The sequence below is a fragment of the Puma concolor genome, chromosome B3 (genome assembly GCF_028749965.1).
Source record: "Puma concolor isolate L17-30 chromosome B3, mPumCon1.1.hap2, whole genome shotgun sequence".
Taxonomy (NCBI): domain Eukaryota; kingdom Metazoa; phylum Chordata; class Mammalia; order Carnivora; family Felidae; genus Puma; species Puma concolor.
The window spans coordinates 4,851,260-4,863,556 of NC_141672.1; the positions used below are offsets into that span (position 1 = coordinate 4,851,260).

Genomic DNA, 12,297 nt, shown 5'->3' on the forward strand with positions numbered 1-12,297 from the left:
GCCCCCGAGCTGGCCAGTCCCGCCGCTGCACCTGGCAGGCGGAGTGCCAGGGTCAGGCTGGTCCCTTGCACCGGAAGGCACGAGCGAGGTGTGAGGGAAAGGACCAGAGACGACCTCGTCCTGGGGCCTCGGGCACGCCTCAGAAGCTTCTAAGGCTCCCGTTCCTTCTGTTGTGTGAAGGCTAGCTGATGTCACCAAGATGAGCTGCAGGGACCTGCCCTCCCTCTTCACAGGCAGGGCGGGTGACAGACGTCACTTGGTGTCATAAGAGCACGTCCCAGCTGAGAAAGAGGCAATCGCTTTCTGGAGCGGTTTTCTTTTATAAATGCCTCCAGCTTTTACAAAATGCAGCAGGACCTCCGATGTCAGTCGGTGATCATGTGAGCAGGCGTGTTTTGTCCAGTCCTGCCTTTCACAGATCTGTGTTTCTGGGTGTGTGGTTTTTCACAAATAGCTTCTCCCACCGTGCAGCTCCGTTCAGAGAAAGGGAAAGCGGGTTACACCCTGAGTCGTTGCCCCACATAAAGGCCCTTCCAACTTATATTAAATAACGGCAAGAGAGAAAAAAAAGACAGAGGATTCCCTACCCAATTCAGTCTGGAAAACAGAGCTAGACCATATAGTGAATGTGGTGGGTCTTTATTTGTTGAGCTTCGAATAGGCTCAGTATTAAAATATCTTGGGGCTCCTGGGTGGCTCAGTCGGTTAGGCGTCCGACTTCAGCTCAGGTCATGATCTCTCAGTCTGTGAGTTCGAGTCCCGCATCGGGCTCTGTGCTGACAGCTTGGAGCCTGGAGCCTGCTCCGGATTCTGTGTCTCCCTCTCTCTCCGCCCCTCCCCTGCTCATGCTCATGCTCTGTCTCTGTCTCAAAAATAAATAAATACATTAAAAGAATAAAAAAATAATAAAAAAATACAATCTCTTATCCCTACTATTTTAGAAAGTGCACACAGTATACTCCTATAGTATGCCATTGATTTACTTTCAGACTGTAAAATTAGGTTCAAATCTGTCCACTAAAAACCTTTCTGATGACCGACTTAAGGTAACCTGGTGAAAAATAGTGGCGATTCAGTCCGCAGAGGTAAACCGGCTTGCGTAAAATACTGTTAATGATCAGCTGTTTGATCTTGTCCTGGTATCCTTGAACGCTGGTTCGCTGTCTGATTTCATTCAACCTTTAAAACTGGTTTGTGGTGGGTACACATGTGAGTCTTGTTTATGAAAAGACAGCATTTTCGGTTGGGGCTCCGAGTAGGGATTGTGGAATAATACATCGTTACAGAATGCATTTTTAAAACGGCTTATAGATTTTTTTTTTTTCTCCTGGAGAGAACCTCGTGCTGGCATCTTGCACGGGGCTGTGAGCGTCCTCGATTCCTTCGTCTCGAAGCCGAAGGGACTGAAGCGATAATATCTTCGTTACCTGCTGACTCTCCCCGACGCCGCTCGGAAGGCTTCCCCTGCTGACTCCCTGGTTCCCACTATCAGTCTGGAGAGTTGGGTGCCCTTGTCATGTCCATCTTATCGGTGAGGGGACCTCCGCCCCGTGAGGCCAGATACCTCATCCGAGGCCCAGGGGGGACCCCATCAGAGTTCAGGAATGTGTGTGCTCAGTGATGGTATGGCACTGCTTGTCAGGACTGAAGAGTCTGGGAGTCCTTCATCTCCAGGGACAGCCTGTAGTGTTGCAGACTATGCAATAATAAACACGAACGGGAGTAGATTAGGACTATTGGGCTGATTTCACAATGGCAGGTGTTTTGAACTTCTGCTTGAAATACTTGTCCGTAGCAGGCGGCCTGTTCCTGCGGTGGGATTTAGGAACACTTGCCCAGTTTGGACACCGTCCCTGTGTGATGATCAGAGGACGTTTCCGAATTGAATTCGTCCTGTGGAAATTTAAGAAAGAGCTAATGTTATAATTATAGTACAGACTCTACGTACAATGCAAACTGTTAGCTTAATAGTGAAGAGGGGAGAGCTAAAAATACAGTTTTATTTTACTTTATGAAATTAAAATTTTAAATGTTTATTCATTTTTGAGAGAGAGAGAGAGAAAGAGAGAGAGGCAGAGAGAGAGGGAGACACAGAATCCGAAGCAGGCTGAGCTGTCAGCACAGAGCCCGATGCGGGGCTTGAACCCACAAACCACAAGATCATGATCTGAGCCAAAATCGGATGCTTAATCGACTGAGCCACCCAAGCGCCCCCAAATATTTTTAAATTTAAAGTTTATTTATTTATTTTGAGAGTGAATGTGCATGGGGTAGGGAGAGAGGGAGAGGGAGAGAGAGAGAGAGAGAGAGAGAGAGAATCCTAAGCACTGATATGGGGCTCGATCTCACAAACCGTGGGATCGTGACCTGAGCTGAAATCAAGAGTCAGACGCTTAACTGACAGAGCCACCCAGGTGCCCCTGGATCATATGGTATTTCTGTTTTTAATTTTTTGAGAAAGCTCCGTACTGTTTTCTGCAGTGGCTGTGATCTTTGACCAAGGAGGCAGGAATAGCCAGTGGGAAAAAGACAGTCTCTTTGATAAATTATCCTGGGAAAACTGAACAGCCACATGCGAAAGAATGAAACCAGACCACTTTCTTACACCGTACACAAAATTAACTCTAAGTGGATTAAAGACCTAAATGTGAGGCCTGAAACCGTAAAATGTATAGAAGAGAGCCCAGGCAGTAATCTGACATGGACCATAGCAACACTTTTCTAGATATGTCTCCTAAAAACATGATTTTAATTAAAAAAATCATTCTGTGTATTGAGCGTCTCTCCCAAGCCGGCGCCTTCTCTCGGGAGCTCCCGGACTGGTCTGGCAGGAGAGAGACCCACAGGCGGAGAGGACAAAAGCATCCTGGATGGACACGAAGAGGCTTGCCAATGTAAAAGGGATATCACGGAGGTATAAAAAGCAAATGTTTTCCAAGTACAGTCTCCGATCCTCAAGAATACCAGTAGTTTCAAAAGTAACTGTTAAACATCAACTAGGGGAATACTAGTGCAGGGGAGTGGCGCTTAATGAAACGTTGATTGGTGACTGCATTCTTTCGAAACCGGAATGGCTCCCAAGGGCTTCATTGCACAACCCGGGACCCAGGCAGACCAACAGACCGTTCAGTGACTAGCAGGGTACTGCATTTCCGACATCTGTGTATCTCAGCACGTTTGATTTATTGGGTAAGTGAGTCACGGATGATCAAATGTCCTTGAAGGGACCCCACCCCCCATTCCTCTGCACTGGAGGATCCCAGGAGTTTGTGAGGGTGGAGGGCGAAGGCTCAGTGATGTTTAGAGTCTGGGTCGGTCTCATTAGGGGACCAAATGTGTCTGTGCTTGTTTCGAAGCAGAAGAAACACACTTTTAGAGGAAGGAGAGAAACCCAGCTGTAATCCTGCCCACTGGAGCCCATGGCATAACTTCCAGATGGTGATATTCAGATTCTTTTGATATTCCTCCAGCTAGGAATATGAAATACGTACGAGAAAAAAAAAAAAAAAACACAACACCCAAACTTATGCCCTGGAAAACACGATAAGCGCGTCCTAACTCCTGACAATCTCTGGCCTGTATTTAATGAGATGGTCACCTTCCGCTGTGAACGTGGTGAAGTCAACTGTGGGTGATATTAAAGTATAAACCTCCTGCGGTCACTCGTGGATCTATGATTTCATCTGCCGGCTGGCTCAGCATTGCTATGCCCCGAAGAAGTTCTGGGGGGTTGTAGATGCTCGGAAATACTGATGACCCAGTGTCCTCACGGTTGCCAGGGGCAAACGTAAAGTGGAAGGCATCCGATGAAGTGCCTTTGGGGCAATAATTTAAAATACACCATTGAGCACTTCACGGTGGTGTTTGATGGTGCAATCTTCTCGAACCTTTGCCTGGTTCTCAAACAACTGAAGAAGAATAAGGAAGCCCAGGGGAGGAATAAACAAGAGGGAGACAGAATGGTGGAGAAATCCAGTAGCGGTGGAGACCGCGGGGGGTGGGGAGCCTGAAAACAAATTGGAAAGTGGGCTCGCTGGCGAGCACAAGCAGCATCCGTATTTCAGGAGTAATTGTCGAGAGTTAATTTTGAGAGGGAAGGAGGATTTTCCTTCACTTTTTTACACAAGACGGCTCTCCATCATGGACTGTTGTAGCAACGAAAGAATCTGTTTGGCGCTTGGCTGAAAACTCAAAGGCAAAAAAAAAAAAAAAAAAAAAAAAAAAAAAAAAAAAAGCAAAGTCCCCTTAAGGATGTCAGCCCCAGACTACAGGAGTCCGTTGGAAACATCTTAGTTTTAAGAAGGTGGCAGAATTACATAATTATTCACAACTCATAAGAAATTAAAATACCTCTTCCAAATATGAAGTTGTAAGATAACACAAACCACAAATTCTAGACTTGCGGACTGTGTGCATCTTTAACTCTCCCACACAGAAACCCACAGCAAAATGTCTGGGCTGAGAACACATGACTGCGTGTCCCTTATGTCCCTTGGAACCTCGCGCAGGAGGGGGTCTCTGGGAGCGGCTCCTTCCAGCCCCGACTTGGAGGAGTTGGGTCAGCCGCGATGCTGCGGAGAAGCAGGTGGCCCCCACGAGGTGCCGGGGACCACAGACGCACCTTCTCTCCCCCTCACAGCAAAGCTGCGCGAGGTGAGGAATGACCGAGAAGGTTCTGGAACAAAGGGGCAGCCAGATGGGAGGAACATGGGGAATATGGAGAAACGGTCCAATGGGCCCAGGCAGTGTGGGATTCCGGGCCGGAGACCGTGCACGTTCCTCCCGTTTGGGAATATCTTTGGAAAATCACAGCATTTCATTCAACCAGACTTATTTTGAAAGCAAGTGAGTGTTACCTGTTAAAAATCCAAGGGAGTTGTTTTGGTCTATACAGTAAGCATCTCTCAGTCCCGTTTTCAGGGCCTAACCTGCTCCCCACCCTGCACAAGGCCCTGGGGGTTCTCAAGCAGAGAGGGTGGCTTCCTGCCCACAGGGTATTCATCACGAGTAGGGCAGCTGAGCGCGTGAACCTGGTCGGTACGGTGCACAGTGCCAAGGAGGAGAGGAAATGCAGGTGGGGTGGGCGCCCTGGAGCAGGAGGTGGTGAGCCCCAGAGCAGGAGTGGGCGTGAGCCCAGGGCTTGAGGAAGCATCCTGAGAAGGGATGGGTGCATTCGGCGGGGGAGTGATCGAGGGTGCAAGGCTGCGGAGGTTGGGGGGCACCTCATGACCTGGGGGGCTTTGTGTGCCGCGTCGAGCTGGCGCTGGCCGCGGGGAGGGGCGAGGACCCAGGATGCCTCCTAGGCTCCCCTCTGGGAGCCACAGGTGCCTGGCAGCTCAGGGTGGGTCCCGCCTACTGGGGAGGGAGGGATGGGCACTTGGGAGCAAGCGCGGGCGGGAGCAGAGTCTGTGGAACTCTCTCCATCGGGAGGACCTGGGAGCCACTGCCGAAGCCGAAGCCGTTGGTTGGAAACACGAACTTACTGCCTTGGGCAGAGTGAGTCGGGGTGCAGGGGGTAGGTTCTCCAGGGCAGAGCTGTGACTTACGCATCTCGGGGTCCACTGTAGTGCACACAGTCGGGGCCCAGTCAATATATTTTAACTGGAAATACTTGCCCCTGTTTCTAGAGACCATCATAGGCGATGCTCTTTCCGCAAACTTCTCTTACTGAATTTTTATAAAAGCGCATCATCTTGACAGAGGAAACAGGCTTAGGAACATGACACAGGATGTGCCCCAGGTCTGTCCGGTTTGTGTCTTCTCCATTTTCCTAGCTGTTCTTTGCCGAGTCACCCCCCCCACCCCCCACCCCCCAAAGAGTAGTATCTTTGAACCACACGTTAGCCGCCTAGACGCTAAATTCAAGGAATGATTAATGCCGCGTTCTACTGCGTACCTACCATCTACCAAAGCACATGGACGGTGTGTGGCTGTTGCCCTTTGGGAAGTCATGGTCTAGTTTCTTGGCTTAAGGTGGTGGAAATGGGACGTGATTGACTTCTCGGAAGAAGTGAGACCCACAGAAGGGTTGGGGGCCGAGCAGCCTCAGTGGTCCTCTGTTTGGAAACCCTGTGGCAGGACCCCCACTGCCAGGAGCCCAGGAGAGCCATCTCCGGTAGCGCGCCCCCTCCCCCCCACGCCCCATGCAGAGTTCGCTAGCCTCGCCCGCCCGGAACTGACAGCGAAGGGGTTAAAATAACAAATAAATGACTTTATTTAGACTTGAGCATTTCTGGCAGTTTTTCTGGATTTTTTTTTTTCCCCGCAGTATTTGATGTGACAGCTTTTGTTTGCTTGCGCTTGTCTCTTTCGAATTTCTCATATCAGCGGTAAAAGCTATTTCTTTTTCCTGTAACATCTTGAGCTTGGTATCCAATGAAGGGAGAAATTGCTCTTACATTACTTGAAATTATAATATTATACCTAATTTTGGGGGGAGAAAAATTAGAGTAATTTAGATCTCCAGGCACTGAGGATTTTGCAGACAGGTCATTTGCAGCACTGTTGCTGATTATTCATCCATAAAAGTGTTTTTACCGCGGGGGAGGCTCCATCATTTCTGGTGTTCTTTAGAAACGCTGATTTTCGAGGCCCATCCAGGCAGGAGAAGGACGGTCATCATCCATCTCGAGCCAATGGTCTGGCTTTGATGGGGCTCGGGCCGGGGAGCCGCCGGGTCTATCAGCGGGATAATTTGTTTGAGTGGCTAATGAGAAATCTTAAGTGACATGTCTCAGGGGTGGGGAGAGGATGAAGTGCAGAGGGGCCGGTCCCCGGATCTGCGTGGCTGCCAGCCGGTGTCTCCTAAACTTTTCTGTGTATATGGCGGAAAGCACAGCCTCCCCCTGCAAAGAAGGACACGGAGGAGCCACATGCCAGTGGGATTCTGTAATGTGGGCTGCGGTGTAAACAGTGGTACAGTTGAACTGGGGGCTGTTTGCGAAAAACCCGTAAGTAATTCAGCGCTCCCTCCAGCAAGGTAAGAGCCGAGGCTGAAGTATATTAGTACAAAGAAAGAAAGAAAGAAAGAAAGAAAGAAAGAAAGAAAGAAAGAAAGAAAAGAGTGAAACCTTTGTTGGTGGTTGTACACTCCCTTTTTCCTTTCTAAATGTAAATAAATAAGGAATTCTGGTGAGACCAAAAACCTCTCGGATCCCGTTACTGACCTAAGGAGAAGAAAACAAAGGATGCAACCATTGTTGGCTGCGTGTTTTAAATTGCCGAGGTCAGAACAAAACTTAGATTACCCAGCCTCAGCAGGCCTCGCGCCGTGCTCCAGGGATAGAGGATACTTCTTGGGGAAGGGGAGGAAGATTCCACGGTGCACTCAGTTTGGGGAACCCCGCATGGCACTTCCCCTCCTCTGGGGTCCCGGCGCACCTCAGCGAGTTAACAGAATGCCGCGTTTCTTTGCATGACCCAGCGACCTGTGGTCCCGGGTGACCAGCGACCCGGCTAGCGCCTGCTCTGCCGACCACCTTCCCTGTCCTCCGAGCTCGCCCCACGGCACTCCCTCTGTGTCGCTGTCACCCCCGGCCTGCTGTGCTGTGTGTGGCCAGGTCTAGAGACGGACTCCACGCTCGTCTGGTCTCACCTGTGCGTTTGCAAAGCGCCCGGTGCAAGGAGCGGGATCCCCTCGCTGTTGAGACCTCGACCCGCGGTGGGCCCCTGAGGGACCTGGGCTCGCTTCGGACCTGCCGATGGTGAGGAAGGTTAGAAGTAAGAGCTTGCGGAGCGGGGAGCGGGGGCAGTGGAAGTGAGAGACGCGGAGCCTCCCACCTCGAGTTCTCCCGCGGCTTGCATCCCGCTTCAGCGGACACGGCAGATACCTTCGCTGGAGTCTTTGTCTACACTCGCAAGTCTACACTACACTTTGTCTACACTACACTTGGCGCTCGCAAGAATGAGAACATACAGAAGACATTTTGTTGTGCAGTTAGGAAGAGAAATAATCTGGCGGACTGAGGCCCAACTTAACTGGCGAGGCTGGGTGGGTAACGTCAGGTTTTCCTAAAGGGCTCCGGGCAGAGCGCAGGGCTTAGAAAAGAAGCGTTGGGAACTTGGGTCTTCTAGGCGCAATCGGAATGGGTGACAGGAGATTGCTGTCACCCTGTGAGGAGATGCAGGGCCGTCACCAAGGGGGACGCAGCGAGACGGCGCGGTGACCGTGGCTCGGCATCTCGGGAAGAGCGTGGGCTTTGTGAGCCAGCGGTCCTGGATCCAAGTACCTGCAGCTTCGTTTCCTACTCACGTGATCTTGAACCAGAGGCCCCGAGTCTTTATTTTTAAATATTTAAAAATACTTACCTTCAATTTTATTAACTGCCTATAAATGAAAGACATATGCAATATAAATTTTTAACATTGATAACACCCGCGCCCTAAGTAGCTTGCATAGATACTTTATGTATCTATTTGAACAAAATATACAAGGTTGTTAACACAAGTGATCTGGGGGGATGGCCTCCTCGTTGAGGGTCAATGTTGGGGAGGGCCTGTGGCCAGCCTCGCCTGCGACGTTCATGCCTTGGTGCAGCCCCCGCTCACAGTGAGCAGACCTGACCCGGGTAACCAGGAGAATAGCACTTTCAAGGCGAGCTCATACGAGACGTTGCAGCTTCCACCATGCTGTCTGCTTTTGCTGAGAGAAAAGCCAGCTGCCATGTTGTGAGGACGCTAAAGCAGCTTTCTAGAAAGGCCCGTGCAGTGAGGGACACAGGACTGGCCGGCACCTTCCTGCCAACCATGTGGGCTCTTAGAGCTCCCAGCCCCAGTCGAGCCTTCTGATGATGGCCGCCCCGCCCAACTGCGACCTGATGAGAGACCCTCCACTGAGAACCACCCAGCTGAGGGCTCCCCAACTTCTGACCTCCCAAAGCTCCAAGACAGTGAATGTGCATGGTTGCTTTTGGCTGCTGGGGTCTGAGTTATCCTGTAACGTAGTGACGGGTGACTGAGACAAGTCAGGGAGGTGAGGAGGCAGACGAGAGGGGAAGGCTGTGCCGAAGCGCCGTGACGTGCGTGATGTGAGTTCATTCACATACACTTTTACATAAGTGCATATAAACGAACTAGAAAAATATGTAGTCACAGACTTGTAGGAATGTCTGTGTTACAGAGTCAATTGCCAAGTGACAAATATAAATTATGGAATAATGTGTGTAGAATGATTCTATTTTGGTATAAAGCAAGCAAGAAATCCACCCTCGTGTGTTTGTAGAAGTAAGGGGAAGGGGGTGGTGGGTTTCTTCAGGGCGTAGAAGGTGAGGGGCATGGAGGAGGTGACCGCATCTGCTTTTGTGGGATCTTTTTGCCTTGTTTCACTTGTTAGCATAAGCTTACATTATTTTTGTAATTTAGTATATGTAAATTAAAAGAAAAATTAAAAGGGGGCACTTGGATGGCTTAGACATTCCTCCCCTTCCCCAAATGAGAGTCCGACTCTTGATTTTGGCTCAGGTCATGATCTCAGGGTTCATGGGATCGAGCCGCATCTTGGGCTCTGCGCTGACATTGCAGAGCCTGCTTGGGATTCTCTCTCTCTCCCTCTCTCTCTGCCCCTCCCTGCTCGTGCTCTGTCTCTCTCAAAAACAAATAAACATCTTAAAAGAAATAAAAAATTTTAAAGAAGAGAGTGATTGAAAATGAAAAACAGTAAGAAATAAGGAAACCTGCTTGGCGTAGAGAGGCGCTCATGAAAGGTCCTCGTCTGTGCCGTGGGCCTGTCTGCTGGTCAACGTCAGTGATCTCGTGAAGCCTACAGACCTAGGTCACACTAATGAACTAACATACACGGGCTTGCAAAGGAAACCTGTTCTATGGAAACAGTTACAATATATTAAAAGGCAAACTTGCGATATAGTAATATATGTGCTTCTTTTTAATTAATTTTTTAAATGTTTATTCATTTTTGAAAGAGGGAGAGAAAGAGAGAGAGAGAGCATGAATGGGGGAGGGGTGGAGAGAGAGAGGGAGACGCAGAATCTGAAGCAGGTTCCAGGCTCTGAACCGTCAGCACAGAGCCGGATGCGGGGCTCTAACCCACACACTGCGAGATCGTGACCTGAGCCGAAGTCGGACGCTCAACCGACTGAGTCACCCAGGCGCCCTGTAATATGTGTGCTTCTTATTTTAAGTAAGATATAGTGGTGAATGTAGCAACTAGCATCATTTCAAAGCAGTGATGAGCGTAAGTGGTGTTTTAAGATCCCCGCAATGATGTGAATGTGGTTAAGAGCACATTTGTGATTTCTGTGGATGACAGGGTCCTAGGAACTGTTAATACTATGGAGATTTGCTGCCTCCGTTCGTAGTGGAAGGGAGCATACTAATGTCTGAAAGAGAGTAGAGAACATAAAGATCTAATTATTTTCCCATGCAAGTTCACAGACTCCTTTGCAGTGAACTGTAGTTACAAATAAGTCAGAGTCCAAGCTGCATCATTTTGGGAACATGACTTGAAAACACGGGACATGATGTCTTTGTGGGTAATGGGGTCACGGAAAGGCAAGCCCAGAGGCACTCAGGTATGTCGACAGGGCAGGACCCAGATGGGGGTGCAGCGGGGTGCCAGTGGGGTAGCCGGCCGGGCTGAGCAGGACAAAGGACAGCGGCCACCGTGTGCACCCCCTGGCGTGGTGCGTCTGCGGGGCCCGGCACACAGCTCTCATGCTGCCCTTCTGTGCTGTTTTTCTTTATTCTTCCTTCTTTTTGAAAGAAGCTTTGAAAAGCAGCACAGCTGGAAAAAAAGCACACCGGCCTTATTGTTTCATGTTTGATAGGACCCCAGTCTCCTCTTTCCGCCCTGATCCAGGAGCCTGGACTTGGGAGGGATTACGCACTGGCCCAGCTAATAACCAAGGAGTTCCTTTCCCCATTGTTTTCTTTTTCTTTCTCTCTTTCTTTTTCTTTCTCTTTCTTTCTTTCTTTCTTTCTTTCTTTCTTTCTTTCTTTCTCTTTCTTTCTTCTTTCTTTCTTTCTTCTTTCTTTCTTTCTTTCTTTCTCTCTTTCTCTCTGCCTCCCTCCCTCCCTCTCTCTCTCTTTTGTCTGTCTTTCTTTCTTTCTTTCTTTCTTTCTTTCTTTCTTTCTTTCTTTCTTTCCTTTTTTTTTAACGTGTGTTCATCTTCTTCAGGAACCCACAGAGAGAAAGAGTACTCTGCAGGTTACGGCTTGGGTGGCCTGACATCCTGTAGTAACCATACCAAATGCTCTTTGCTGCTTTACATTTTTATGATTTTTAATTTTTCTGCTTTCATTCTTGATTCCCATTTTATTCTTGGTAGCTTTTTGGGGGCAGTTGTTTTATGGAGGTAATACTTTGAGCTAATTTCTGGTCATTGCTGGCTTTCTTGAATTTCTTATTTAACTATTTCTAAAATTATAGGGTTTGTTTAGGAGCTTAGGGACTTGGGTCAACACACCAACAAGGGCCCCTTTGGATTGATACCCCTCCCTCCTAGGGCCCCCTTGACGGGGCCTCACCATCTGGGGAGGTAAATCATGTAACTTGCCAGCAAGCTTAACAAATTGGAAAGATCCAGAGACCCAGAGCCAAAGGTCAAGGCCTTTCCAGACTGTTAGTTGGATATTCTCATAACCAGCCAATCGCTTAATCATTCATAAAATATTTATGGAGTACTTCTTATGTGTGAGTCACTTTGCTAAGAGTTGCAGGCAGTGTTCTTCAAACTGTGTGTCACACACATTAGTGGATTAGTAAAATTAACTTAGGGAGTCGTGACCAACATTTAAAAAATGAAATAGAAAACAATAGGCTCCGTAGTAGTCAGGGTAAATATTGTATCGTGAAACGTATGTCTGAGATCTACACACATCCACATGCATGCGTGGGTATACCAGATTACAACGTATAGCATATTAATTTCATATTTTGGGTCATTGCCAAAAAACTGGGAAGTCCTAGCTAGGGATATTCAGCAGACCTTAAAGATTAGAGTTCTCCAGTCGTTGAAGTTGTGGCTCAGTGCAATAATATGTTTTTCATGGCTACATGAAAAGCCAAGAGCACAGGGCAGCCGTGTGATTCTACAGAACGCCTAGGGGAGCACCTGCCCTAGGTGAGCATGAGCCCAACCTCGGAGGTGGTCTTCCCTGGAGGCAAGGGGAGGAGTCTCTTGAATTCAGGAGTTGGCCTACCTTTGGACGGCCTCTGGGGAGAGGCATCACCTCTCGGGGGTGTGGCTCCTGCGTGGTGGACAGAGGAGACCCTGGAGGGAAGGGGGCATCCAGGAGTACCCCACACTCACAGCTGGGGGGGGTGGGCACACCAAGGAGGTA

At 49.0% G+C, this 12,297-nt stretch overlaps 1 long non-coding RNA gene across 1 annotated transcript in view; it reads left to right on the forward strand.

The window, feature by feature from the left end:
* The first annotated feature begins 2,325 nt into the window (after positions 1-2,325).
* Positions 2,326-12,297, forward strand: part of LOC147579690 (uncharacterized) — a 72,393-nt gene continuing 62,421 nt past the window's right edge. The window contains exon 1 of the long non-coding RNA XR_015252022.1: positions 2,326-3,189. This is a non-coding gene — a long non-coding RNA (uncharacterized LOC147579690). The remainder of the gene's footprint in view (positions 3,190-12,297) is intronic.